Raw genomic sequence first — 5,812 nt, forward strand, 5'->3', positions numbered from 1 at the left:
GTTTTGTTTTCTTGTTTTCTGTTTTCCTTTCCTTTTATTTATTTTCTTTTCTGTTTATAATTCATTTTAAATTACTTAGGCACTTTATAAAAATGGGTTTGTTGCACCATAATTACCTTTGTAATATTTGGCACAAACCAAACATTTTTATTTTAATGTTTGAAAACTTTTATTGTTTGACTTAATTTCAAATTTGAATTTGGATCGGTTCTGAAATAACGCGAGATTATCAACAATAATCGAGGTGACGTGGCATCATTACCAGAGGGTTACTGTAGCTTGATTACCCGGGCGTCACATGCACTTAGTCTACCACCAAATTCAAATTATTGAAAGATCAATCCAACATTAATTTGCCTCAGATACAGTCTAGTGCATTTTCCTTAACATGACACTCTTTTTAGAGTGATAACCTTCATTTCAGGTTGACGGCATTCCAAAGAAACTTCAAGATTGCAAGATAATGAAAGCGTAATTACATTTTTTTTGCAGTGGCAAGGTGAAATTGTATAAAAGAGACAAAGAAGAGTTGCTTCATGTCCTTAATCATCGGTGTGCACCAACGCAGAAAAGTGGTGATAACTTTCTCATGAACTTTTAATTTTCCCCTCCACTCACAAATTGATGGCTTTATCTAATTGTAAGACAGGCACATTGCAAGGTGTATTTAGACATCATTAGTGATAAATGTAAAAAATATTTATCCCTTGTATTCGTGTTCTGAGCATGATCCTTCCAAGTACATGTTTTATGTTTCTATTCGTAGCACTGTCATATGTTAGACCTAATGCCTTGCTAAATGTCCTATGCAGGCCATAAAAGAGAGGGGGGAGAGGGAGGGAGGGAGAGAGAGAGAGGGAGAGAGAGAGAGAGAGAGGGAGGGGGAGGGGGAGGGGGAGAGAGCAAATCATTTATAAAGAAACAAAAAAATTGGTCTGCTATCAGATGGTACATTTATTTCAACACAAAATGCAAGAAAGCTTCACGGTCTCATGAAGAGGGCATGCTTTTGAATTAATTCCGACTGATCTGAAATTCACTTAAATTTTGTTGTTGATTGATCTGCAGTTATTTTTTATTTGTAGAGAAGTTCCGCATTTGAGAAGCCGGAGAAGAGTATCTCACTAAGTACAGATTCGAGGTAGGGATATCATTTTCTCTCCAATCCGTTTATCATGGGATCATTTCCCAGAAAAAGACAAACATGAAGGTAGCTGTGGACAGACTATATTTGTTTACTTCTTCTACCCACAAGTTTCATGTACTGGACAACATATTACACATATCTTGTGTTATGAAAGATAATAGCTGGTGATTGATATGGAAAGTGTCTACGAGCTGCCTAATATAGCATGCATTTAACAGTTCTTTCGCATTCATATCTCTGCCTTTTCATAATTCCATGGATTTTTACTATATTGTGTATCCCAGTGACTTTGCCAACTTGCTGACATGGGGTCTCGTTCAGAGCACAAGCTTCACCTGAATAACCTTCTTTCAGTTAGTAAAACACTCAGCAAAGGTAATTGGGCCTCCCTTAATTTATCTACCATCTTGCTTGGTTTGCACTGCTTCCTGTGTCTTAGATTCAACCTCTCCAAAAATGGGTGAAGTGTCAACCGTATTCTGTTGATAATTTTATGAGAACACGTTTGTTCAAAATGATTTTTATTCCCCATAAGAACGCACGGGCAGTTCTTAAAGCTGAAAAACTACAACTTTCATGTAGCATCTTATGTGTCTCACTTCTCTCGAATATGCTGAATAGGTTGGTGCATCTCACCACCCACAAGCACACACAAAGGGTGCATCTGCACTGAAGTGAATAAAGAATATCAACTTATTTCACTGCTTTTGTCCGCAATAAATGCTATTTATTCTACTACTAATATACATGTGGTCTTCTAGATGTGTTTGCTTTCTACAATTGTGTGCACGGTTTGTAATTATTAAATTCAAGATTTCTTCTTTTCAAAGTGATAGAGCATATACCTTTTTCAACCGGGCGAGGGGGAGCGAGAGAGAGATCGTCACGTACATATTGTGTCCCACTCCGATTTTGCTCACCAATGTGTTCCTCCACGCTGCAGCAGCAGACTCCGTCGATGTCGTGCTCGTTTACCAGCCATGCATTCCAGACAAGTTGAATGCCGGTGGCAACAGGCATTCAACGGCACCCTCGTCGGCGCTCTACTCACAGGACCCCGCCTCCCACGCTGGACCTCCTTGCCGCCCGCACAACGCTATTACTCCACGCACGCATGGCCAAACTTCCTCATAGGGGTGCGTAGGTGTGTCGTTCCGGCAGACCTATTTTTTGGTGCTACGTCGACATGCTAGGCCACGCTTCATCTTCGACTGGCTCAACCTCCACGGCACGGCGTAGCCGCGCAGGCTACAATCCGCCCAAGCGCCGGGATGTGCAAGGCGTTCTGGGGCGTGCGTACGCCGACTAATGTGACTTTCTGCTTTACTCAGCGAGCAATCCTAGGGATTTCTTTTTTTTTGGAATTCATTATACATTCTGTTTTTTATTTAATTTTAGGGCCTCATGTGGATATATCTGTTGCAGATTGGTGAAGATAAAGCTGCCGATGTGGTGCTCACTGCTCACCTCGGATGCAATTCAAAATTATGTTGATTTATGTTCCTCTGTGTTACAGTTTATTCTGGTTTTTAGAAATACTAATATTTTTTCAGTAAGGACAGTGACTATTCTTATTTTGACATAGAGTGTGGTAGATGAACATGTCTTCATTTCAGGTTGAAGGCATTCCAAATTCACTTATAACAGAAGCTCAATAATGCACTTAGTCTACCACCAAATTCAAATTATTGAAAGATCAATCCAACATTAATTTGCCTCAGATACAGTCTGGTGCATTTTCCTTAACATGACACTCTTTTTAGAGTGATAACCTTCATTTCAGGTTGACGGCATTCCAAAGAAACTTCAAGATTGCAAGATAATGAAAGCGTAATTACATTTTTTTGCAGTGGCAAGGTGAAATTGTATAAAAGAGACAAAGAAGAGTTGCTTCATGTCCTTAATCATCGGTGTGCACCAACGCAGAAAAGTGGTGATAACTTTCTCATGAATTTTTAATTTTCCCCTCCACTCACAAATTGATGGCTTTATCTAATTGTAAGACAGGCACATTGCAAGGTGTATTTAGACATCATTAGTGATAAATGTAAAAAATATTTGTCCCTTGTATTCGTGTTCTGAGCATGATCCTTCCAAGTACATGTTTTATGTTTCTATTCGTAGCACTGTCATATGTTAGACCTAATGCCTTGCTAAATGTCCTATGCAGGCCATAAAAGAGAGGGGGGAGTGGGAGGGAGGGAGAGAGAGAGAGGGAGAGAGAGAGAGAGAGAGGGAGGGGGAGGGGGAGGGGGAGAGAGCAAATCATTTATAAAGAAACAAAAAAATTGGTCTGCTATCAGATGGTACATTTATTTCAACACAAAATGCAAGAAAGCTTCACGGTCTCATGAAGAGGGCATGCTTTTGAATTAATTCCGACTGATCTGAAATTCACTTAAATTTTGTTGTTGATTGATCTGCAGTTATTTTTTATTTGTAGAGAAGTTCCGCATTTGAGAAGTCGGAGAAGAGTATCTCACTAAGTACAGATTCGAGGTAGGGATATCATTTTCTCTCCAATCCATTTATCATGGGATCATTTCCCAGAAAAAGACAAACATGAAGGTAGCTGTGGACAGACTATATTTGTTTACTTCTTCTACCCACAAGTTTCATGTACTGGACAACATATTACACATATCTTGTGTTATGAAAGATAATAGCTGGTGATTGATATGGCAAGTGTCTACGAGCTGCCTAATATAGCATGCATTTAACAGTTCTTTCGCATTCATATCTCTGCCTTTTCATAATTCCATGGATTTTTACTATATTGTGTATCCCAGTGACTTTGCCAACTTGCTGACATGGGGCCTCGTTCAGAGCACAAGCTTCACCTGAATAACCTTCTTTCTGTTAGTAAAACACTCAGCAAAGGTAATTGGGCCTCCCTTAATTTATCTACCATCTTGCTTGGTTTGCACTGCTTCCTGTGTCTTAGATTCAACCTCTCCAAAAATGGGTGAAGTGTCAACCGTATTCTGTTGATAATTTTATGAGAACACGTTTGTCTAAAATGATTTTTATTCCCCATAAGAACGCACGGGCAGTTCTTAAAGCTGAAAAACTACAGCTTTCATGTAGCATCTTATGTGTCTCACTTCTCTCGAATATGCTGAATAGGTTGGTGCATCTCACCACCCACAAGCACACACAAAGGATGCATCTGCACTGAAGTGAATAAAGAATATCAACTTATTTCATTGCTTTTGTCCGCAATAAATGCTATTTATTCTACTACTAATATACATGTGGTCTTCTAGATGTGTTTGCTTTCTACAATTGTGTGCACGGTTTGTAATTATTAAATTCAAGATTTCTTCTTTTCAAAGTGATAGAGCATATACCTTTTTCAACCGGGCGAGAGGGAGCGAGAGAGAGATCGTCACGTACATATTGTGTCCCACTCCGATTTTGCTCACCAATGTGTTCCTGCACGCTGCAGCAGCAGACTCCGTCGATGTCGTGCTCGTTTACCAGCCATGCATTCCAGACAAGTTGAATGTCGGTGGCAACAGGCATTCAACGGCACCCTCGTCGGCGCTCTACTCACAGGACCCCGCCTCCCACGCTGGACCTCCTTGCCGCCCGCACAACGCTATTACTCCACGCACGCATGGACAAACTTCCTCATAGGGGTGCGTAGGTGTGTCATTCCTGCAGACCTATTTTTTGGTGCTACGTCGACATGCTAGGCCACGCTTCATCTTCGACTGGCTCAACCTCCACGGCACGGCGTAGCCGCGCAGGCTACAGTCCGCCCAAGCGCCGGGATGTGCAAGGCGTTCTGGGGCGTGTGTACGCCGACTAATGTGACTTTCTGCTTTACTCAGCGAGCAATCCTAGGGATTTCTTTTTTTTTGGAATTCATTATACATTCTGTTTTTTATTTAATTTTAGGGCCTCATGTGGATATATCTGTTGCAGATTGGTGAAGATAAAGCTGCCGATGTGGTGCTCACTGCTCACCTCGGATGCAATTCAAAATTATGTTGATTTATGTTCCTCTGTGTTACAGTTTATTCTGGTTTTTAGAAATACTAATATTTTTTCAGTAAGGACAGTGACTATTCTTATTTTGATATAGAGTGTGGTAGATGAACATGTCTTCATTTCAGGTTGAAGGCATTCCAAATTCACTTATAATAGAAGCTCAATAATGCACTTAGTCTATCACCAAATTCAAATTATTGAAAGATCAATCCAACATTAATTTGCCTCAGATACAGTCTGGTGCATTTTCCTTAACATGACACTCTTTTTAGAGTGATAACCTTCATTTCAGGTTGACGGCATTCCAAAGAAACTTCAAGATTGCAAGATAATGAAAGCGTATTTATATATTTTTTGCAGTGGCAAGGTGAAATTGTATAAAAGAGACAAAGAAGAGTTGCTTCATGTCCTTAATCATCGGTGTGCACCAACGCAGAAAAGTGGTGATAACTTTCTCATGAACTTTTAATTTTCCCCTCCACTCACAAATTGATGGCTTTATCTAATTGTAAGACAGGCACATTGCAAGGTGTATTTAGACATCATTAGTGATAAATGTAAAAAATATTTATCCCTTGTATTCGTGTTCTGAGCATGATCCTTCCAAGTACATGTTTTATGTTTCTATTTGTAGCACTGTCATATGTTAGACCTAATGCCTTTCTAAAT

The 5,812-nt window shown here is 39.9% G+C and overlaps 1 long non-coding RNA gene across 1 annotated transcript; it reads left to right on the top strand.

Annotated features, from left to right (window-relative positions):
* Window positions 1-918: 918 nt before the first annotated feature.
* Window positions 919-2,455, top strand: LOC119293617. The gene is made up of 3 exons (XR_005143147.1): window positions 919-1,141; window positions 1,432-1,522; window positions 2,091-2,455. It is a non-coding gene; the product is annotated as an uncharacterized LOC119293617 (long non-coding RNA).
* Window positions 2,456-5,812: the final 3,357 nt, after the last annotated feature.

The sequence above is a fragment of the Triticum dicoccoides genome, chromosome 4B (genome assembly GCF_002162155.2).
Source record: "Triticum dicoccoides isolate Atlit2015 ecotype Zavitan chromosome 4B, WEW_v2.0, whole genome shotgun sequence".
In the NCBI taxonomy this organism is placed as follows: Eukaryota; Viridiplantae; Streptophyta; class Magnoliopsida; order Poales; family Poaceae; genus Triticum; species Triticum dicoccoides.